This window comes from Giraffa tippelskirchi, chromosome 11 (genome assembly GCF_054371585.1).
Source record: "Giraffa tippelskirchi isolate mGirTip1 chromosome 11, T2T-mGirTip1v1.2.pri, whole genome shotgun sequence".
Lineage (NCBI taxonomy): Eukaryota > Metazoa > Chordata > Mammalia > Artiodactyla > Giraffidae > Giraffa > Giraffa tippelskirchi.
The window spans coordinates 105,363,385-105,387,286 of record NC_137285.1 but is presented as its reverse complement, the minus strand read 5'-3'; the positions used below and the strand labels follow the sequence as shown (position 1 = coordinate 105,387,286).

General features: G+C 49.6%; 1 long non-coding RNA gene across 1 annotated transcript in view; it reads left to right on the top strand.

Moving 5' to 3' along the window:
- The window catches only part of LOC145525451 (uncharacterized), a 45,545-nt gene extending 40,584 nt beyond the window's left edge, over window positions 1-4,961 (top strand). Inside the window, exon 4 of the long non-coding RNA XR_014068214.1 lies at window positions 3,600-4,961. This is a non-coding gene — a long non-coding RNA (uncharacterized LOC145525451). The remainder of the gene's footprint in view (window positions 1-3,599) is intronic.
- The last annotated feature ends 18,941 nt before the right edge of the window (window positions 4,962-23,902 follow it).

Sequence of the window (23,902 nt, the reverse complement as noted above, 5' to 3'; positions counted from 1 at the left end):
CCAGGGGTGGTGCAAGAGTGGACTGAGCATTTCTAAGTAAGTGCCGGGACTGCTCACGTGTCTATCCAGCTCCCAGGTTAGACCTTCTGTTCTTAGAGGAGAAGAATGTGTTTTCTATTTTTCTTTGCTCCCAGGTGCCTGAAGTAAGCCTGACTTGAGTGATGCTAAGAAATTAAACATTTTAGAAAAAGTTCTGTGGTCACAGTGGGCCCAAATCAATGCTTTCAAATTGAGAATGGGTAAACTTAGAGAGTGTGGGGTGAGATTTGGAGCAGGGCAATCTATTAGTTGATCCCAGTGACACAGGTAAAGGAGTTAATGTTGGGATGTGTGTGTGTGTGCGCTAAGTCATCGTGTCTGACTTGTTATGACCCTGTGGACCGTAGCCTGCCAGGCACTTCTGTACACTTCTTGCCTTCTCCAGGCAAGAATACTGGAGAGGGTTGCCATGCCCTCTTCCAGGGGATCTTTCTGACCCAAGGGTTGAACCTGTGTCTCTTATGTCTCCCGCATTGGCAGGCAGATTCTTTACCACTAGCACCACCTGGGAAGCCCCAGATGTTGGGACAGGGAATGATAAAAACAGAAAAAATATATGGTATCTCTCATTATTTTCCCATAGGACTCTGTTTTAGGAAGTTGCATGGGGGCAATAGAAAGAATGTGTTTTGAAGCTGACAGATCTGAGTTTAGTCTCTGTTATTTAGTGGTTGAGTGTCTCTGGGAAGTCCCCCAACCCAGTGGTGACATTTGTCAGGAGACATTTTTGGTTGTCACAGTTGGGAGAGTGGGTTTGCTACAGGTTGATGAGAGGGTAGAAGTCAGAGATTCTGCCAAACATCCTCTAGGTACACAGGACAGTCACCACAACAAAGAGTTATCTGGCCCCAAATGTTGATAGCGCCTAGATTGAGAAATCCTGTCAACCATATGAGCTTCTGTTTCCTCATCTGTAAAACGGGGGCGAAGAACAGCTACCTCATGGGTTGCTAGGAAGATCAAATTTAGTGTGCATGTCAACTTGTGGTGGGGGTGGTGAGTTAGTCCCTGGCACACAGTAGGTCCTCAATTTGGTTCCTGTTGTCTGCTCTTGAGTGCCTTCTTCATTCTTGACGTGGAGAAGTTAGAGAGAATTCAGAAGCATTGCCAAGGTAATTACAGGGCAGGGAGTAACATTTTGAAGGAACATGAAAAGAGGTGGGATTATTTAGGCTGAAGAAGAAAGGTGGCTCAAAGGTGACTTAATAATAGTCTTAAAACCTAAGAAGAGTTATTATTTAGGGAAGATAATCCACTGCTTTCTATCTACACTGAGGAATGAAAATGAACCACAAGTAGGGTGGAATTAGGCTAGACAGAAGGCAAAACTTCCTGTCTACAAAGGTCAGCTGAAGAAAGAACCTTCTGCAGTGTCTTAAACCCAAGGACTGCTCCACATCAGAATTCATCAGCTAAGATTGATGAACAACTTCCTGTGTGTTGGGAGAGCTGTGGGAATGGTTGGAGTCAGGTGGGCGTAGGGGAGGTGCAACAGTGGGGATGGAAGGGTCTCTGCCCTCCCACTTGGGGAGTGTGTGGTCATGGATGTCCTGGAATGCCAGACCAAGGGGGATGTCCTCAGTTCCACAGGGGCAGAGGTATGGGCAGGGAATGTCCCTGGCCCGAGCTATGCTTGGGAAGGTTAATAGTGAAGGCCTATAGTTTGAGCTAGAGGCATCCCTGGAGGGCAGAGCAGTCAGTTAAGGACCTGAACATGAGGAGTAAGGTTGGGTGGGAGGTAATGAGGGTGGTGGCAGCTGGGAGGAGTCAGAAAATCCTCTCTTGAGCCCTTTTTCCTGGGTGAGCCTCTGATTTCTCCATCAGGGTAGACAGGTTGGCTCCAAGCTGGGCCACCTGCTGATCTCAGCACCCTGGAATCTACCCTGAGTGAGTGCTGGATCCTTTCCTTTCCACTCTGGAAACTTGGAACGTGGCTGGATGCTCTGCCAACCATGGGCTCGGCCGCCGCTGGGGCTCTGCTGGTGGGAATGCATGAGGCCCACTGAGGCAGGCCGGGGTCCCTGCTCCCCATTGGTGGTTTCCTCTGACTGGTCCTTCTTCCGGGTGGTGATGCTGTGTGGAAAGGGAGTGCAGAAGGAATGGCAGGAGCTGGAGGGGTAGGGCCGGGGATGGAGGGCCATCCAGGCCCAAGAGGAGAGCTGCTGACAGAGGCCTCCATCCCGCCTGCTGCTTGGCAGCCTCTAAGTTGGTGCAGAGTCCTGGTAGCACCAGGCTGCTCCCAGGGCTGCCCCTGTAGCCTGTGGCAACAGGCAAAACAGCCGCTCTCCCTGGGGTCAGCAGGGGGAGAAGGGGACGACAGAGGACAAGATGGTTGGATGGCATCACTGACTCAATGGACATGAGTGTGCGCAAACCCTGGGAAATAGCAAAGGACAGGGAAGCCTGGTGTGCTGTAATTCATGGGTTGCAAAGAGTCAGACACAACTGAGCAACTGAACAGCAACCCTGGGGTCCCACCTGAGCAGCGCAACTTGGAAGCCTGTACAGCTCCAGACAGGAAGGTCGTGCAGATGGTCTCCGCCGAGGCCTGGGTGCGAGGGGAGGGGTTTGGGTTACAGGGCCTGAAGGTCAGGGCTGACCTCAGGGAGGACTTCCTGACCCCAAAGCAGTGAGTTGCTGCCAGGTGCTGAGAAGGGGGCATCAGGAGGAGCAGGGGGCCTCACCCCCCGGAGGTGCCTCAGAGTCACCTGGGGAGAGTGGGGAGCAGAGAGCTCCTCAGGCCCCAGGCAGACCTAGGGAGTCAGGATTCGGGGGCACTGGCGGAGCAACACCTACCCTCTTTAGAGTGGTGAGCCACTCCCCTCTCAGGGCGAGCGGGGCCTCTACAGCGAGCTCCCCTCAGAGCTGGGACTGCGAAGAGCAAAGAGCTAGAACTTCAGCGTTAGGAGGACCTGCACTGTGAGTTCTGCCTTGATAATATTAGTTCTGGAACCTTCCGCAAGGCACAAAGCTCAGTGTCTTCCTGTTTCAAAGGAGGGTGTCAGTACCTCTTTTATAGGGTTGCTCTGAGGAATAGAGGAAATAATGCACTGCCTCTATACGGTTGGTTCTCGACAATTAACATGCTTTCCTTTTCCCTTGCCTCAGGGCCAGGAACAGAGTGAGCCCAGCCAGGTGGCTTGAGGCATCCTCTGGAGGCATTCATTCTCAGATGAATGAATGGGCCCCAGAGCGGGCACCTCCTTCGATTTTGCACCCTGGGGGCATCACCTCCTCACCCTAGTCCCAGCCCCTGCCCTGCTCTTGAGCAATTTGTCATCCCAGGCACAGTTCAACAAATTCTGGAGAGGCACCCTCAAAGTCTGCGGAATCTCACGGGTGATGTGAAGAAGTAAACATGCAATGTGCACTGTGATAATCAGAGATGGAGATAAACCCCGGGGAGACAAGGACCCAAAGGCGGCATCTGACCCAGACTGGAGGGGCAGGGGAGGGGGGCCGAGGAGTAGAGTTGGAAGGATTAGCCAGCAGGAGTTAACCAGCATCACTGATTCTCCTGCAGTAGGATCCCAGCCCAGTTAATCTTGTTCTACCACCAGGAGGACAGTTTGGCCCAGGCCTAAAGCTGTGCCCACAGGACACCGGCCACCTGTACGGAAAGTATAAAGCTCACCAGATGCTTCTAGAGCTCAGAGGGTTGGCATCGCTGAGGTCTGGCCCCCATCAGCCAGCACAAGGCAGCTGCAGAGGAGTGTGGGAATATCCCCGCAGGGAGGAGGATCTCACCCGCCACTCACCAACAAGGCCACTAGCGGCTCACTCCTCCGGAGTGAAGGCGCAGCAGTCATGAATCACGCCACTCCCCAACTATTTTGAAAGGAAGCTTCCGCGATGAAGGAGGAGAATTACAGAGAGCAGTACCAGTGTTGGGAAAACATGCCCAGCTTCCATCGGCAGCCGTCACTTCCTTTCTCTTTGCTCGAGGTGCATATGACAGGAGCTTCCGAACAGCGCATAAGCGCAGGAAACTCTGTGAGTGTGTGTTTGTCTCTGAGCGACTTTCATCCCGCCAGAAGTTCAGTCTGTCTGTAAAACCCCCTTCCTTGTCAGCAGCTGGCGAGGCAGCTCAACAATGGGACGAACTCAGCTTGTCTCGCCGCCTCCACCTAAGCAAAGCTCCCTCCCATCTCTCCCTCCTGCACAGGAGCTTACATTGGTACACAGTTATTGATACAAGATGGGTGGAGGGTGGGATCCTCGGTAAGGTTTCCCCAGCTTGAGGTCCAGCCAGGAGAGCTCCTCTCCGCTCCACCTGTCACCACAGAGCCATCCTCCACCTCCAGGTGCAGCCCTGTAGAAATTCCAGCAAGCTCCAGTGAAAATTCCTGTGTGGGTGATAAACTTTCTCCCGGACAGGGCCACCTAAGGACAGGGAAGAAAATGACCTCTGGAATTCACTGCAGACTTTATGATGTCATGATTAGGAGAACTGTTCCCAGAGGCCTTTGATGTCCCTTGCTGTTTGAAGCCATTGTCTTGTCCATGGTAATGATCAGATGCTCTGGGACTGGAAAGACTTTAAAAGTCAGCTGGTTCCCTCTCCTCTCCTCCCCTTCCCTGCCTCCTTTTCCCCGCAGTCCATTCTTAAATCTCCTTTGCAAGTTGGTCATCACCCCACTTGTATCCTTCTAGCAATAGGGAACTCAGTATGTCTCAAGGCTCAGGGCCACCTGAATGGTTCTATGGCTCTTCTTCCACTGAGCTGAAGCTTGTCCATATTGAGTTGATTGCCACCCCCACGGAGCACAGAGATGGAATCTAATCTCTTGGCTCCCTCACGGTGGAAACCTCATGCAAACCTGAGGCTTCTCTCCTCGGGGAGAACAGTCCCACTTCCTTAAACTGCTCCTCTTGTGCATTGTTTTATGTTCCTTCGATTGGAAATGAATGTCTGAAGGCCATTCTGATTCAGATTTTTTTCTTTCAGGGAATTTAGGGAGCAACATGGCCAACTTTGAGCCTAGTATGTTGGTTTATCAAAGCGGCATCATAACTATTACTCCCAGAGTAATTGAGCCCTGCAAACATTGTCTGTCTTGACCAGGGGGAGCCAGTCAATTCTCTGGCAAAACACTCATTCTGCCCAGAATCCGGGCTTAGAGAGTAATTTTCAAATTGCTAAAGGCCCAGGGGCTTCCGGGTGGCTCAGATGGGAAAGAATCCACCTGCAAAGTAGGAGACTAGGTTTTCATTCCTGGGTTGGAAGATCCCCTGGAGAAAGGAATGGCAACCCACTCCAGTATTCTTGCCTGGAAAATGCCATGGACAGAAGAGCCTGGCAGGCTACATACAGTCCATGGGGTGGCAAAGAGTTGAACATGATTGAGCAACTAACACTTCAGGAGATTCTCAGAGGACAGTGGACATCCTTTAGATGTGAAAGTTAGCAGAGCTGACCCTTGCACGCTGTCTTTGTACTTGTGTACAGATCAATCTGACTTCCTGCACTTTCACTGAAGTTAAGATAAGAAATGTTTTTAAGGGTACCCAGGAGGCCCTTCACCTTATCAGAAAATCATTGTTTACAAGAGAGTAAACCAGTCTTTGGAGTTGGTGACTAGGTCAAAATTCCAGGACAGGAGAGGCCTACCCTTGGCCACCTCTTTGCTGGAGCAAAAACAGTACAGGGGGGTCCCCCTTCTTTCCAAGGAAATGTGGTTCAGATCTGCTGGATCTCAACCAGAAAGACTAGCCCTTTGAGCAGCTGTCTCCCTGCTTGGGAGCATCCAATCCCTTCCACCGCCTCAGTGCCTGATTCCCAGTTTGTTGGTGTTTTCCATTTCATTTCCCTCCCCCTCACTTTTCCTCCCTGCGGAATCATTTGGGGCTTTGATTTTCCTTTGTTGGAATGAGAATTTCCTTCCTATCACAACTGCACCTCCCTCCTCCCACCCTCATGACACTGTTTAATTCAGCTGTTTCCTGCACCTGGCTTTGCCTCACACCAACCAGGGGGTGGGCAGAATTGCAGCCCACAGCCCCTGCTTTACCTCCCTCCACGTGAGACCTGGGCCTCTCCAGTTATACTCCCTTCTGCTGGTGTCAGGGTGGAGTGAACTTTAATTACTGACACTGCTGTGCCTGGAATAGGGGCTTGGCGAAGCCTCCACTCCATCCCTGGTGGTCTGCCCGGAACCCTGGCAGTAGGAACCTATAATATTCCCATAATCCTCTGGCTGGTGGAGATCCCAGTCTCTTTCCCTGGACTTCCAGGCAGGACTGTCCCACAGTTGCTGTGCCAAGTTTGAGGAGGGATGGTGGTGTGGGAGAAGAGGAAGCTTCTTTTAAGAACTGCAGAAATGAAATTCTATTATCTATCTCCCATGCTCTCCCACTCATGGGGTCTTCCTGTGGCAACGGATCGCGTGCATGTATGCTAAGCCACTTCAGTTGTGTCCAACTCTTTCCAACCGCTTGGACTGTAGCCCACCAGGCTCCTCTGTCCATGAGATTCTCCCAGCAAGGATACTGGAGAGGGTTGCCATTTCCTTTTCCAGGGGTGGGAATGGATTGCCCTAACCTAAATCCTAACCACTGTCATTTTATTTATGGTTAGCAATTATTCTTTCAAAAAATTTTATTTCTTTGGCTGTGTCAAGTCTTAGTGGTGGCACATGGGATATTTCTTTGAAGCTCATGGGTTTCCCTCTAGTTGTGACATGTGGACTTAGTTGCCCTGCAGCATGTGGGATCTTAGTTCCCTGACCAGGGATTGGACCCATGCTCCCTGCACTGAAGGCAATTCTTAACCACTGGACCACCTGGAGGAAGTCCTCCACTAGATTTTTGCCTTTATTAAAGCCAATCTGGCTTTGTTCTCTCTCACGCTCCTGATCTCCAAGGTTGGTCAGGTGGACAAGGTGTTGGGATCAGAGTGTCCCTGTCTCCTTCATGGCTTTAATTCATCTCTCTCCATCTTATTTCCATCTTTGGCTCAGGCTCCACAAATGGCTATTTTCCTATCAGCATCTCTTTTTCATCACAATTCCCAGTGGTGATGGAATTGAGATGGCTCCTCAAAGAAAGCACAACTCTGTGGATCAACTGTTTATTGGGTGTTGAGATCATCATACCAGTTTCACTATGCCGAGATTTTGATTGATGTTCTCCAACCTGTAATCCATGGTCAAAGGGATTTTGAAGTGTGGAAAGGCCCTGGTCTGCATAAGTAGCCCATCTGTCCATTCACTGAATTATTCATCTAACAAATACTTTCTGACTCTCTAGCCCCAGCGAGTCACTGGGCAGAGCATGAGGAAAATGAGCTAAGAAAACATGATTCTCCTTCCCAAGTCACCAACAGGCTTGGGGAAGCCATATGTACCCATGTACATGTTATAGTGCCAGGTGGTGGGTACTTTACATGTACAGAGTGGGAACACGGCAGCTGTGCCTGGGGCCTCACGGAAGGCATCATGCAAGAGATGACTTTTGAACCATACCTTTGAAGGAAACATAGGAGCTCTATGGACAGATGAGAAGGTGGAGGGAAGACTTGATGTTACAATGTTCAGACCAGCAAGGCACTTTCAATTGCTTTCCCTGGTGTTTGCCTCAAACTTAGAAATTATGAACTGTATTGTTGATTCTTTTAATCTAGTACAGTATCTATACAGGGCCTTCCCTGGTGGCTCAGAAGGTAAAGCATCTGCTTGCAATGCGGGAGACCCGGGTTCGATCCCTGGGTTGGGAAGATCCCCTGGTGAAGACAATGGCAACCCACTCCAGTACTCTTGCCTGGAAAATCCTATGGACAGAGGAGCCTGGTAGGCTACAGTCCATGGGGTCGCAAAGGGTCACACCACTGAGCGACTTCACTTTCCTTCTTGCAGTATCTTGGGTGTGCTCAGCTCTGTGCTCTGGGACAACTTACAAGTGGCATCAGCTGCTATTCATAAAGATGAGGGACACCAGGCCACACAGAGGGTGCAGGGGCCTGAAATCAGGTCCAGCCTTCTACCCCTCACTGAGGCTAATGCAAGCATCTTCCAGGAAAAGTGTAGAGGGCTCTGCTTATTGTCTGAGTTCTGAGTTCCTAAGGGTGCCAAGTGCACACTAGTCAAAATTTAGACGTAACGAGAGCATAAATCTATCCAGGGGAGTTCTGATTTTGGTGTCTGCTCTTTAATCAATAGCACTAGGCATTCCAATTGAAAGGTCTTAATCTGATGGTCTCCCAGAAGAGTCATTGGTTCTGACGTGGACATATTACATGGCTTCCTGACTACCAGGAAGACGGGGCCGGCTTCCCAAAGGAACAGAGACGCTGCTCTCTTTGCATTCTCTTTGGATCAAGGGCCAGAAATGAGCTTGGTTTTCATCACAGCTTCAAAGCTTAGTGCTGGAACAGACCTTGGTTAGTTCAATGCTTCTGCCCCTGAAAAGACCACACGAAGTCCTTGGGGGACCACCCTAGCCAGGTGAAAATAGATCCTACTGCCAAAGAGATCCATGATTTCCTTTCCAGAAGACTCTGAAAGAGTGCCCTTAGTTACATTTAAATAATTCAAGCTGAAGTTTAAACGTTTTTGACTTTGTTCTGGTTTCCTCCACATTTCAGACTTGGCAGGCTCATCATCAAGGAGTCAGAGGGAGCTCTCAGCGGAAGGTGTTCTGGTGGGTTGGTGGCTGTGGGCATCATTCCTGGGGAGCAAAGGAAGATCCCCTGGAGAAGGGGATGGCTACCCACTCCAGTATTCTTGCCTGGAGAATTCCACGGTCATAGGAGCCTGGCAGGCTACAGTCCATGGGGTCGCAAGGAGTCAGACACGACTGAGCGACTAACATGCAACAACCAAGGAGTTAATGTGCTCAGACTGCAGCTGGGAGGGGAGTGGCCCGTGGAGTCCCTTCAGCTCAGTGCCCGCGACCTCTCCCCAGAGAGGCCTCCCTGGTCACTGTACACAAAGCGCCTCTTCCTACTGGCCTGTTTTATTTTCTTCATAGTACTGCCAGCTACATTTCCGCTTATTTATTATCCATTTCCCCTTGGAATGTAAGTGCCACAAGTACAGCATTGTCTTGGTTACTGCTGTGTCTCCTGATGTCTTATAGGGGCTCAATTAATATGTGATTAAATAGTTGATTAAAGAATATGAAAAGTTTTTGTCTAGACTCTGAAATACAAGCTAGGTACATATTTTTCTGGACATACAATTAAAACGCCAAGTCTGTGAAGCCCTAGGTCACAGAGTCACTGTGAAGACTACCTGAGATAATATATGTTCTAAACTTGAAAACATTTTATAGACAAGGACTTCCCTGGTGGTCCAGTGGTTGAAACTCTGCACTCCCAATGCAGGGGGCATGGGTTTGATTCCTGGTCAGGGTGCTTTCGGAGAGGCAGCAGTGAACAGTGACATGAAGCGAGATCTTCATTCCCTGCCCAGGAATTGAACCTGGGTAACTTGGATGAGAATCAGAAATCCTAACCACCAGACTAGCAGTCATGTCTGACTCTGTGATCCCATGGACTGTAGCCTACCAGGTTCCTCTGTCCATGGAATTTTCCTGGCCAGAGTACTGGAGTAGGCTGCCATTTCCTTCTCCAGGGGATCTTCCCAACCCAGGGATTGAACCTGGGTCTCCCGCATTGCAGGCAGATGCTTTACCAGACACTTTACCTTAGCTACCAGGGAAGCCAACTTGGTTGAGAACCAGAAATCCTAACCACCAGACCAGCAAGGGCTAGAGGCTAGAAGCTATTTTTTCCTGGATCTTTGCCCCCATTGAAAAATGCATTTTTCATGGAGACAGGAACTGTAAATACAGGTACAAAGTTTATTATTAGAGACGTAGCACAGCGACAAGTGGGAGAGCACATAGAGAAATGATTTGTCAGTTAGGATAGAAGACAGATGCACACCTGGGGAGAAATGAGGTGGGTGTCCCCCTGATGAGGAGGAGCACAGTAAAGCAGAGGTTTAATCATTTAGGTAGGGCAGTTCTTCTGGGTCTTTGTTTACCTTTAGCCAATTATCTGGTTTCTTTTTCCACACTTGACCTACCCTGGGACCCTCCCAAACATGTGTGTGCAAATTTTCCCAAGATGGATTCCAGTCCAGAGGCCTATGGGGCAGCCTTGGCCCATCCCATAATAGGGGAACCAAGATCCAGTATGCTGCACACTGTGGCCAAAGCAATATAAATTATTATATAGATATAAAATTTAGTAGATACATAATGTTTATCTTTGCATCCTCTCTTCCTTTGGGGCCCCCATGGTTCTAACTGGCCTGTCAATCACAACAGGCCATTGGGCTAAGCATGTGATCCAGGCCTGGACAGTCATCTCTTCCCTTGGGACAATGATTGGCCCAAGAATTGATCACATGATCCAAATAGAGCCAATTAGAGTTCTTTCCTGAAATTTATATATTTGTGCTAAGAGGGGGGAAAAAAGCTATGAATCAGGTCATTTGAAAACTATCTTCTCTGTCACAAGTATAAAAGCTATTTTGCAGATGACACAGACAAACAGATGAGATGTGGATGGTGAGAGGCTGGTGTCTGATGGCACTGATTCTCGGCTCTGGCTTCTGATTGTTGGATCCCTGAAGCTCTTCATTCTTTGAACTCTCTTAGTTATTTTCCACTTTACAAGCCAACATTTTGCTTAATTAGTTTGAGATGGTTTTCATTTGTATGTAGCTGAAAAGATTTATTCCTGGTCATTCATTTATTGGTGTTTTCGTTTATGAATTTAGTCATTAATATATTTAACAAAGATTTATTGACTATAAAACACCATTGTTGTATAACAAAGAATTTGATTAATCTTTGTTCTTGGTTCTCAGGAGGGAGCTTCTAAACCCTTGGAAGTAGTGTCTTTGTTATTCACAATGGGCCCCTGGGGACCACACCTGAGTTTGTACTAAGGATGTGATTCTGGATGGAGGTTGGTCCTTCCAGAGAAACAAACTTTGTGATTATAGAGTTGGGCTTTGAGTTAAGTGATGTTGGCCTGACCTCCTTTAGAGAAGGGAGGGGATTTAGAGTTCAGTCACATGGCCAGTGATGCAATCAATCACGTCTACATAATGAAACCCCAATAAAAACTCTGAGCACCAAAGCTCAGTGGAACCTCCCAGCTGGTGAACACACTGACGTTCCAGGAGAACCACACATTCTGATTTCAGGAAAAGAGGGTATGGAGGCTCTGCATTTGGGCTCCCCCAGACCTTGACTGTGAGTCTTTTCATTTGGCTGGCCCTGATTTGTATCTTTTATCGTAAACACATTGAAAGTACGGTACATTCCAGAGTTCTGTGGGTTGCTATGTTTACTTGCTAAGTCGTGTCCAACCCTTTGCGACCCCATGGATTATAGCTCACCAGGCTCCTCTGTCCATGGGATTTCCCAGGCAAGAATACTGGAGTGGGTTACCATTTCCTTCTCCAGGGGATCTTCCTGATCCAGGGATCAAGCCCACATCTCCTGCACTGGCAGGCAGATTCTTTACTGCTGAGCAGTCAGGGAAGCTGCATTGAACTATAAAACCTAAAGAAGTTGTAGAAACTTCTGAATTTGCTGCCAATTTTTCCAAAAAAATAGGTTGCCTGAGGAACCCCAAACTTGTGGCTGGCATCTGAAGTGAGAGCAGTCTTCTTGGGGACTAGCCCCTTAATCTGTGGTGTCTGCATTAATTCAGAGGGTTTGTGCAGAATTTTACTGCAGTATTATAGCCATACATATGACCCAATCATTCCATTCTAGGTATTTATTCAAGAAAAAAGGAAATAAGTAATTTTTCACCAGATGAAAGCTTTGTATACAAATGTTTGTAACAACTTGCTTTGTAATAGTCCCAAACTGGAAACAACCCAAATGTCCATCAATAAGTGAATAGATAAACAAACTGTAGAACATCCAATCAATGGAATATCACTCAATGATAAAAAGGAACAAATTAGTGAAACAAGCAATAACATGGAGAGTCTTAAAATAATGATGCTGAATGAAAGAAATCACACAAAAAAGAGTATACACTGTGTGCTTTCATTTAACTAAACCTCTAGAGAAGACCAACTAACCTATAGTGGCAAGGTGGCTTGAGAGGAGAGGTGGGGAGGGTGGCAGGGAAAGGTTATGAAGGGCAGGAGGATACTTCTCGGTGGTGGGTATGTTCACTGTTTTGACTGTGGTGATGGATTCTGAGGTGTAGATCCCTGTCAAAACTCATCAAACTGGGGAAAAGAATCTGAAAAAAAAAGACTGGCTATATATATAACTGATTCACTTTGCTAACTAACTCAACATTGTAAATGAACTTTTTCTGCTGTTCAGTCACTAAGTCACGTTTGACTCTGTGCAATCTCATGGACTGCAGCACGCCAGGCTTCCCTGTACTTCACTATCTTCCAGAGTTTGCTTTAATTCATGTCCACTGAGTCAGTGATGCTATCTAACCATCTCATCCTCTGCCACCCCTTCTCCTTTTGCCTTCAGCCTTTCTCAGCGTCAGGGTCTTTTCCAATGAATTGGCTCTTCGCATCAGGTGGCCAAAGTATTGGAGCTTCAGCTTCAGCATCAGTCCTTCCAATGAGTGTTCAGCGTGGATTCCCTTCAGGATTGGCTGGTTTGATCTCCTTGCAGCCCAATTAATACTTCATTAATTTTTTTTAAATTACAAAATATTAAAAAAGAAAAAAAAACTCATCTAACTGTATATTTGAAATATAAGTAGTTTATTGTATGTCAATTAAACCTCAATAAAGCTATTACAAATATCATCATGGTAGGTCCAGTGAGAGGCTGGAAGTTTCCTTATAACATCTCCTGTACCTCTGACTCAGTAAATCGCAGGAGGACTCCTGACTTACCTCCAATGTGCTGTTGCTCCTGACATACCCTCTCCTGCTTAAGGACACTACCCTCCACCCAGAACCCAGAAACCCAAGAGCCTTTCTGGGCTTTATCCTTTTCTTCCACCAACAGCCCACTGGAAATTAAACTCTAGTGATTCTTTTTCTACTTTAATATCTCTTAAATTCAACTCCTCCTCACTAACAGAGTTCAGATCATTATTACCTTACATGTGAACAGTTACGACAGATTCCTAACTGGGTCTCCAGTTTCCAGTCTTACTGTCGTGCCCACAGTCCCACCTAGTCCTGCTTTTGTAAGCCTCCTATGGTATCCACCCTCTACACTGTTTCCAATGAGACCTTTCTAGAAACTTTGTGTGACTCTGAAGGACCTTAATACATGTTGTTTCTTTCAGATAAACGTAGAACATAAATGTCATTCTCCCTTCTTTGCCTAGATAATACTTGCCTTAAACCATGGCTTTATTATAGAGACCTTCCCGTAACCCCAGTCTAGTGATGTATCTCTATGAGCACTCGGAACTCCTTCTTGGTAGAAGTCTGTGTGCTCACAAATGCTACATTCATGGTTAATTTACTGTCTGTCATCAGACTGTACTGCTCATGAAAGAATTATGTCTGTTTCATTTACTACTATTTCCCAGTGCCTTGCTCACTGTCTGGTCCAGACAGGAGTTTCATAAATATCGTTTGCCAACTCAAGGAGGGTTCAGTCTACTAGGATCGTAGCATCACAGGGACCCCAAAACATACATGAGGCAAATTCTATATACCTTAAAGCATGATCTAAACAAAACACTATAGTGGATCACAGAAGGGGAAGGGATCTGGTTGGGGAATAAAGAAGGGCCAAAAGAAGGAAGGGGCAAAGGGAGCTGGGTCAGGCCTTTCATGGAGAATGGATTTGACAAAGGAGAAGATGCAACAAGGTCTACAATGAATGTGGAGACTAGAATAGTCCACTTTCTCTGGATTATACATTTACAGAGTGAAAATAGTAGGGAGAAGGAAGGCTGGAAATGCCTTGAGGCCAGTGCTTAGAGAGTGTTAAATATCCAATTATTTGGTGGCCTACAGGGACCATGGAGGGTTTCTGAACAGGTGAATGACTTAGTTAGCTGTCCTGCGGCCAGTTTTCGTCTTCTCTCCCCTCCTCCCCTTCCTCTTCACTTAACCTCCCTGCCCTCACCTATTTGGTGGGAGGAATCGTGGTAACAACGGACCATAACATTGGTTAGAAGGAGAGAGAAACCAGAGCTGGACACCTACTGCTTAGACTGTTGTCCAAATACTCGGGTGTTAGCCTTGAAAATAAAGGACTCGGGCCAGATGTGAGAGGAGTGGTAGAAACAGACTTTGACGGTCTTGGCACTTGATTACTCAAGAGGATGAAAGAAAGAGAAGGTTCAAAGATGAATCGGTGGGTTCAACCCCTGTTACCCAGAGGATGATGGTATCTTTATTAACTATCACCAAAGAGTTGGTTTGGTGGGGAATCCGACTGGGGAGGGGAGTGGAAAAGAATTGGGGATGAATTTGGCCTGTACATCCAGATGAATACAATTCCTGGCAGTCTTTGATCAAGAAATTCCACAGGCTTCTTTCCCGCTGTGCTCAGTCCTTTGGGAGTCTCTGCCAGTCAAGTGGATGGGAGATCCATCTACATGGAGAGATTTTTTTTTTCCCTTAATAAATAACAATGCTAAATCGCAAGCGTGTGTGGGAGTATCAGGACATGGCTCCTCAATCCTGCTATTGTGTTTGAGCTCTGGGTAATTAGTGTCTGATAGTTTTAAACAGATGGGTCTCTCTGGCAACAGGGATTACAGCTTGAAATCAATCCTGAACAAATATTATATTAATTTCCCAACTCCCTCTCTCTGTGGACAAAACCCGTTCTTTTCCTCTGAACACTGTAATGACGAGAACATTAATATTAGATCATTTAGAGATGAAACGGAAGTGGTGGAGGAGGAAGAAGGGACAACCTAGGAGCTGAGGAGGAGGCAGATGCTAAAAGTTTCATGTAGCAGGATGCAGACAGGAGGCAGGAAAAGGAAATTCTGAGAGCACGCTGGGCGGGGGTGGGGGTCTGTTCAGGGTTCCAGTGATCCCCAAATGTTCCGCCTGAGCTTGACATTGGCATCTGCTCTGACAACAGCCTGGGTAGTCTCAGATGTTTATGCAGTCTCAGAGAGGAGATGGGTTCTACATAAATAGGTCTGCAGGGGGTCTGGCTAGACTTCTGACTTTCCAATCAAACTGGGCAATCTACAATTCAAAAACAAACCGGGCTACCTGGAGGGAGACTGCAGCCTCTGCCCACACCACCTGGGAAGCACAGCCTCTTCTCCTGGACTGTTAAAAAGGGAAAAACGTACCACCACATCCTCCCGTAGTGGCAGGTGATGAGGCCCATGCTCTCGTTCCCAGCCTTGGGTAAAAACTAGGCCTGCAAATGTTTAAATCTATAGGCTGTCAGCCCTCGATTATCAATGCTAATATAATTCCTGAACCATTTCCTTTGGCTTTGTAAGCTTTGGGTTTTTTTTTTTTTTGTACTTCCATCCGGCCTTACCTACCTAATCATGCTCGGCTCAGGTTGACATTAAAGCACGAGGCTCAGCAGCAACTATGAAGTTGGGAAGAGAGCAGGGAGTTGGCGCTGGCCCTGTCTTGCTAGTGAGGAGTCTCAGGGTCAGAGCCCCCCCACCATGCTCCCTTCCTGGAGTATGAACTCCCAGAGCTGACATCACGTGTCCAGTGTCTGTCTTGTCACTCTTTTATCCCTGGCCCAAAGTAAGTACTCACTTGGTACTTGTTGACTAGTTAATTATCTCACTTAATTTCAGGCCATAAAGGACGCCAACTTGGGACTAGAGGGACCAGCTGAGAACATGCCCCTTCTGCTCAGAGGCTTGACCTTGTAAGAACGTCCCTATGAAACCTGAAGGAGCTTGCCCCATCCCTTCTACTATAACCCAGGGGCTTCTCTTGGGGACAGAGCAAGGTCCTTCAGCTCCCATCCTATAGATGCTTGGGGGCACACATTCTACACTGGCCCAAGTCTGCATGGCTTCCAGAGACGAAGAGCAGTGATCCTGCCTGCTGGAGGCACCATTTCAATTCTAGGAAAAGACTAGGAGGAGGAAAGGGAGGTGTGGAAAGCACCTTTTGCTAAACTCTTAGTATGGGCTCAGATACCTTAGACACATTAGCTCATGTAATACCTAGCAGCCTCCTTTGACCATTACTAGTTTCTCCATCTTTTTTATCTAATGCAAACAGTCATGGGTAGACTGCTTTTTTAAAGATCTATTTATTTATTTAGCTATGCTGGGTCTTCATTTCTACACAGGCTTTCTCTAGGTGCGGCAAGCGGGGGCTACTCTTTAGTTGTGGCATACAGTCTTCTCATGGCGGTGGCTTTGGGAATCATAGGCTCTAGGGCACGTGGGCTCAGTGTTGTGGTGCAAGGCTTAGCTACCTTGTGGCATCCTGGGTCCTCCAGGACCAGGGATCAAATCTACATCCCCTACATTGGCAGGCAGATTCTTAACCACTGGACCACCGGGGAAGTCCCTAGTTTCCCCATCTTAAAGATGAGTGGAAGCTCAGAGAGTCTGAGAGGGTCGAGTTTGAGAGGGTCTTCAAGGTCACAGAGAATCTATATGGCAGGGCCAAGATTCAAGAACAGATCTGTTCACCTGGGTGCTACCACAACTCCTCTCTTCTTTGTCCTGGTGAATGTATTCAGGAAGAGGTTGCCAGAAGCCGAAAGATTTTGCTGTCTTAGACCACTACTTTCAGTGGCAGAGCTGAAAGTCCCATAGAACCAGAAACCCAAGAGAGGCATTACTGTATACAGCACAGGGCCAAGGACTCAGACAATTGTTCAACGACCCTAGTTAGATTACACCCCAGTCTCCTCTGTGTCTTCACATGTAAAATTGGAGGTAGTCAACTATGTGACTTCCTATACCCCTCCCGTATCTGACATGATCCCAGATGCCAGCAGGCTATTTCTATAACCTGAGAATCCTAACTCAGACCATTCCAAGGTTGGGCTTATCACACCTACCGGAAGGAAACAGTGATATTCTTGACTTGATCTTCATTGCTGGCCATCCCTCCAGCTCCCCACCCCCACCCCATTTCAGGTCTAAATTGAAGGGTAGTGGTGAAGGCAGCAGTGGAAGAGTCTTGAGAAATACAAGTGCCCTTGAACCCTCAGTCTCCACATGTTTGTTGTTTAGGCCTGGCCAATTAGAACAGGGGTTTGCCTCGAAACCTCTGATTTCATTGGTCTTGGATGTGGTCTGGACATTGCGATTTTAAAATGCTTCTTGGGTAATTCTAATGTGTAGACTGAGAACCACTGAATTAGAATAAGATTAGTACTGCCCTTACTCCCCTCATGGCAATATTTTGAGAAAATGATGGCCCAGACTTTTGATTGGAATAGCTGCATTTTCATTGATCACCTTAAAGGGGGGCTGCAGGAGGGCTGTATGCGCCTGGTCACTCTGGGTTCCATGGTATCCTTGGTGTTGGGTCAAAGTCCTCCCCGAATGTCCATTTTGACCTTTCCATCTTCCTAGGTACCATGTTTGCTCTGCAAGGTCGCAGCCAAGGAAGACATAGGTATGTGAAGAGGTAGTGTCCAGGTAGGCACGACCTCTTCTTGGTTTACTTGCCCTGTCTCCCACCTGGTCTGGGGAAACTGGGCCTTGGGCTGCAGGAGCAGTGCATGCAGACCTGGCCAGATGGCTCTAAAGAAATGCCACCAACCTTGGCCTGGGTAATCACTGGGGCAGCTGTTGGGCTGTGCCAGGGCTGGGCCTCATCCATTCCAGCGTTGGAGTGCTGAGCCCTGCGTTTGGCCTAGGTAGTAGTGGTGGAAAGGCCAGGGGAGCAGCTGTCTTCGCTCAGGGACTCCACTCTGGCTCATCGTCCACTCGAATCCATGCAACAGGAACACAAAAGATTTAAAATCTCGGTTCTCAGCCTCCTAAAGTTGGTGTTGGTGGGTGAGGACAAACTAAATCCCTGCTTTCATTCCTTCCCCCAAATGGAGCTCACATAAAGCCTTTAAACCATCGGCTTTTATCTGTTTTTAGTGTCCAATTTAGGGCTTTGCGAGGGGCTCCCTCCAGGGCTTTCTCAATGGATTTATATCCCAGTCAGATAGCGTCTCTGAAAGCTTGTCTGAGCTGGAAAGGAGAGAAACGTCCTTCTCCCCTGTCAAGTGACAAGTGACGGCACCCAGGCAACCAGCTTGAGAGCTCAGGGGACCCACTCTGGATGCCGGGGCCAGGCTGGGCCCTGCCTGGAGAGGGCTCTGTATTGCCTTTCCTCTTCTGAGGGCAGAGACTCCGACTCTGAAAACCTTTCAACAAAGCACTGGTTGTCCTCTTGGCCTGTCACCTGCGGGCATGAGGATGTCAGCTCCCTGGCCAACCACCAGGTGCCATTTGCAGAGCTGTGCATGTGGGGGGTTGGAGGGGGAGAGCGCAGAAGCCTGCTCTGGCTTGCCTGGTAGGAAACAACAGCCCTCTTCTTGATGGCTAAGCCGACTCTTCCAGCTTCTACCAGGAGCTGTGTTAACCCCCTGCTCTCTGCCTACATTCCCGCTCTTAGCTGGGAAGTCATTGTTCTTTCTTGTTATACACATTTCTAGTGCCTGTATGCTCAGTCGTGTCTGGCTCTTTGTGACCCCATGGACTGTAGCCCACCAGGCTCCTCTGTCCATGGGATGTTCCAGGCAAGAATACTGGAGTGGGTTGCCTTTTCCTCCTCCAGGGGATCTTCCCAACCCAGGGATGTAACCCATGACTCCTGCATCTCCTGCATTGCAGGTGGTGGATTCTTTACCAATGAGCCATCAGGGAAGTCTTGAGCATCTACTATCTGCCAGGCAGAGTTCGGCCTGGGGATTTCCATGCCTAAGTGGCTCATGGTGAATATGAGGCAGAGAGGCAAGTAGGTGATGACAGCAGAGTTAATTGTGAAGAGAGAAGAAAACACAAAGGACTGAGATGTTCAGAGAAGGAGCAGTGAGCCTGCCTGGGGGCTCAGGAGATGTCCTAGAGCAGAGACCCATAGAGCAGTGAGCATCCCCAGCAGGGGATGCTGGCAGGAGTCTTCTTTATCTTAAGAGATCATGGCCCCAGTGGGTATTCATAGGATTCCTGGGCATTCCTGGTTTATACCTGTTGTCCTAGCAACACTTTCATTCTAAAAATGTCACTGTTCAGATGACAAACAGTCATAAATCAGAACTGTTTCTGAAAAATCTATGAATACCATATTCACAGAGCATATGTAACCTGGGATTGAAATCCTATTTTGTGACAGAGTCAGCGTGCCCGGTGTGTCCTTTGTGTGTGTGTGTGGCAAAGGGCCGTCATGCAGAGTGTGTGTGCTGGCTCCATCGAGTCACTAGAAATTTCAAAAAATGACCTGGGGGTTGGAAAAGGTGGTCGTAAGATGTAATAGAAACCATTTTAATTTACTTCTGCCTTTTACAGTTCTGGAGACTGAAGTGCAGAGAGGGAAAGGGAGGAGCAAAGAGGAAAGGTGATCAGTGCTTGGGCATCTGCTGTGAGGTACACATCTTGCTGCACACCCTTCTGTGGGCACTCTTTCAGCGAATCAGAGGTAGGTATATGCCCATTTTCCAGATGAGCATGGAGCTTGGAGAGATTCTACAACTTTCAGCTACAAGGTCACGCAGCTTCAAGCAGCAGGTTAGGTTTCCCGACTTGCGGCCCAGTGCCCACATCCGGGACATCACCACTCATGGGAGAGTGGCTTGGACAGCTCTGCTTGGGGCTGTGGTGACTCCAGCTGGCCTCTTTCCAGTTTTGTCACTGTCACCAGTCCCTAAGGGTCCTCTCAGTTACTCTCTGAGAGGCATGTCTCCTGGGACGCATTGGGTGGAGTCTGTCTTAGCCCCTGATTGCTCAGCCCCTGCACTTGGCAAGGACACTGGGGGACAGGCAGGAAGAGGGGCCTCAGGCTGGAAGGAGCTGAAGACCGGCTGGGCTCCTGGTGGGATGGGCCCTGTTTCCATGAGCGGTGTGCTCCTGGGCATCTCTGCCCCTCTGGTCTATCAAGTGAGGGATGTGCAATGAAGGACTGGAAAGCTTTGATGTGGCTGTGATTCCAGGGTCGACAACCTCGCTTTTGCAACAGGCCCATCTTGATTCTGTGGTTAAACCCTGGGAGGTCAGTGTCTTTCGAAACCTTTCTGCCTTCTCATGGCTGACTGGAAAAGCACATTTGCTGGCTGTGGTGCTGCCTGAGGGCCCCAGAGCCCAGAGATGAAGCCGAAGAGGGCCCTCGGCCAGATGGAGGCCATTGCGGGGACAGCTGACCGCACGTGCAGTGTGGGGCGGGCCATTGTTTGGTCCTGGGCCCCAGGTCCCTACAAGGGGTGTGGGGTTTGGCTGGGAACCCCAAGCGAGCTCTTTCCTGGGGCAGAGCTAGGAAGGAGGCGGGGACTGCTTTTCAAGGCGGTTGAGCAAATAACCCTGCCCAGGCTTGCCTCTGGTAAGTTCCGTTGGCATGAACCCCCTCGTCCGACACCCTTTTCTACGTCATACCCCTGCCCTGCCCCCTCTGAGAACAGCTCGCTGGCTCCAGGCCTCAGAACACCTGTCCTTCCCCTCCTCCCTGTGGGCGCAGTGGTTCCCGCGGATGAGCAAGGGCCCCAGGGGCGGCTGTAAAGGGGAGAGTGCAGTGAAGGATGGAGATCATTTGCACACCCAGACTTGTTCTGCCGGGCTCTTGTCAGGGCGCCCAGAACACTTAGCTCCCACCTTGCCGCTCCCAGGTGTGAGAGCCGGCGGCTGGCAAAGCCCAGATGGGGCTCCGGCCCGGTGCTACAGGTCGGCGTGCAGGGCACCCACAGATCATCAGGAAGTCCATCCCTACCATCTGAAGGCCCCACAAGGGATGGAGGGACCCTGTCCTTTGACTGCAACCTCCCTACCCCCTACCAATGTGGCCAAGGAGTCTGAGCTTACCTTCAGCGCCCCCTGGCTGGGTCACTGATCTCCTACGAAGGTCCAGGGTGTTAGTTGGGACCATGAAACTAACCACCCTCCCAGGATCTCAGGGAGCCACAGAGCTCTTTTTTCTAAGATTTTACTTTTTATTTTTTGGCTGTGGTGGGTCTTTGCAGTTGCGGCGAGTGGAGGCTACTCTATTGCGGTGCTCAGGCTTCTCATTGTGGTGGCTTCTCTCTCGTTGGGAAGCACAGGATCTAGGCATGTGGGCTTCAGTAGCTACAGCACGTAGGCTCAGTAGTTGCAACTCATAGGATCTAGCGCACGAGCTCAGTAGTTGTGGCGTGCGGGCTTAATTTTTCCAAGGCATGTAGGATCTTCCCAGACCAGGGATTGAACTGGTGTCCCCCACATTGCAAGGTGGCTCTTTACAGTCCATGGGGTCGCAAAGAGCTGGACTCGACTGAACAACTTTTACTTTCTTAACCACTGGACCACCAGGGAAGCCCTGCAGAGCTCTTTGGTGCATTTCTGTATGTCTTTGGTATTTCCTCCCATGACTCCACATTGACCCTGCCCTGCTCCTTACCCTGACCATGAATGCCCTCAGGGATAAGGATGCCTCTCTCAGAGTGCCGAGGGTCATCCTGGCTCCTAGGAAGAAGCTACTGTGTGGAGGAAGGGGTCAGGCCAAGTGTGTGCACATGACTTTAATAACTGCATCTATCTAGCACCTTAGACGATATTTTCACTTCTGTTTTCTCACTTGAGGGTTCTGCTGAGCCCTATGAGGTAGCAGGGCAAGTGTTACCACCCTGCACCTTGTAAGTGGGGAGTTCCAGGACCTGTGAGGAGCTGGGACTTGTCTGAAATCAGGTCTAGAGCAGCTCAGGGTGCAGGCCAGGCCTTCCTGCAGCCATCACCGGCTTACTCCCCTTGAGGGCTCTGGGTCTAACCTGGGAACCAGCTGTGCCCTGAGCCTACGGGGAGTGCTGGGCACTGAGCATCCTGTGCTGTGCCGGCCTTGGCCTTCTAGGAGCCTGGAGCAGTGGGAGACCCTGGAACCCCAATGGTTTGCAGTCAGAGGGCCCAGTGGGAGGAGGTTGGCTCAGCAGATAGGCAGCCACCAAGTGAAAAGTGGGGACAGGGAGGCTTGATGAATGAGCACTAGGGTGGAGGGAACAGGGAGGCAGGAACACGGTGCCTGGCAAAACCAGCCAGTCGGTGCCATCGCAACTGTTGACTGAGTCCTGCCTGTGAGTGAGAGACTTGGATGTGACTGGATGCATCAGCTGAGCACGGAGTGGGAGAGTGGGCACTGGCGGGGTGAGCAAGACAGGACTATACAGTGGGTCACTCTACATGGCTCCCTTCTCCCAGCTCTGCTCCCCCAGATCCCAAGGTGCCCTTGCTGGGAACCACTCCTCTAGACTTCTCACTGGCGTCATTGTTCATCAGCTTGGAGTCTGCTGAAGCCAGGCCATCTGGCCCACGGATGTCTCTCTCGGGCATCTTACCCATCCTGTCCCCTGGGCTTTTGCATGCTAGCGTCCTCCTCTAATTCTTGCTGCCCACCGGTCCCTTCCATCTTCCTCTCTTCTGCCCCCTCCCCTCCCCAGCACACCTTCGCTGTGCTGCTCTGCCTGGGGTTCTCCCTTCTAGCAATTCTGTGCTTTCTTAGGGTGTCACCCTCATTCTGGACCTTAACCCAGTCCTGCCCTGTGAGGCCCCTGGGGCCTGACTGTCCTCTCAGCTCCCCTGCAAAGCTCAGTCCTTGCTGTGTCCTGCCTTGTCCACCCCCAGCAGGTGGGCAAGCAGTCACAGGGCCACCAAGTCCCTCCCAGATCTCCACATCACAGTCCAGATTTTCTCCATTAATGGTATTGATTTCCTTGACCACACTGCTGGGACCAAAGGCAGCCTCGGCAACTCAGCAGTTCAAGTCCTGGTGGTCCCAGGGTGAATATGTGAGCGGGAGGCCAGGCCAGGGTCAAGGGGCATGTGGGGCAGGGAGTGCAGGGCCGAGCAAGGCATCCGGCTGGGTGTGACCTGTACAGGAAGAACGTGAGGCCTCAGACAGGCCATGTGGTGGCTGCAGTGGGAGCCTGGCTTCAGGTCCCTCCCGGAACCAGCAGGGACCCTGTTCCACCTGATGCAGCTCCTGGCTCCCACCTTACCCTCCCTGCCCATCCTCCTGGCTGTCCTTCCACCAAATCCCTGGCAGGTCTTGTGCTGGACACCTGAGATGAGAGCTTCTCAAGTTTATCTCTGCCCTCAAGGAGCTCCCATTCCATTAGGAAGGCGTGCATGCATGCTAAGTCACTTCATTTGTGTCCGACTCTGTGTGACCCCCTGGACTGCAGCCCTCCAGGCTCCTCTGTTTATGGGATTCTCCAGGCTAGAATACTAGAATGAGTTGCCGTGCCCTCCTCCAGGGGATCTTTCCCACCGAGGGATCAAATCTGTGTCTCTTGGGTCTACCTACATTGGCAGGCGGGTTCTTTACCACTAGTGCCACTTGGGAAACCCTCCACTAGGAATACAGACCTCCAAAAACATGATTAAGACACAGGAGACAGCTTCAGACAGGGCAGGTTGACTGTGTTCATCTCTTAGTGACCCCCTGAGCCTGGGACTCAGACAGACTTGGGTCTGGGGCTGGGCTGGGTGGGTGCCGGAAGAGGGGGTTTTGAGAAGTTCCCACAATGCACCGTAAGAGTCACTTCCCTTGTTCCAAAGCATTGTCACTGGCTGCCGTCAGAGTCTGAGCTGATGCTGACACTCACCCTCCTCTTCTGGGATCACTCACTCAGCCAGTCATCCTGTCGGCAGGTGTTTATTGAGCACCTATTGTGTGCCAGGCACCATGCTTGGCCCCCGTGCAGCAGTGGTGGGAATACAGACATGGCCTCTTCCTGCTCGTGGACTCTAAGTCTGGAAGTGAACTTTCACTTGTCAGCCTAGAACCGCACCAGAGCTCTGGGAGGGGGCCAGCTGGCCCAG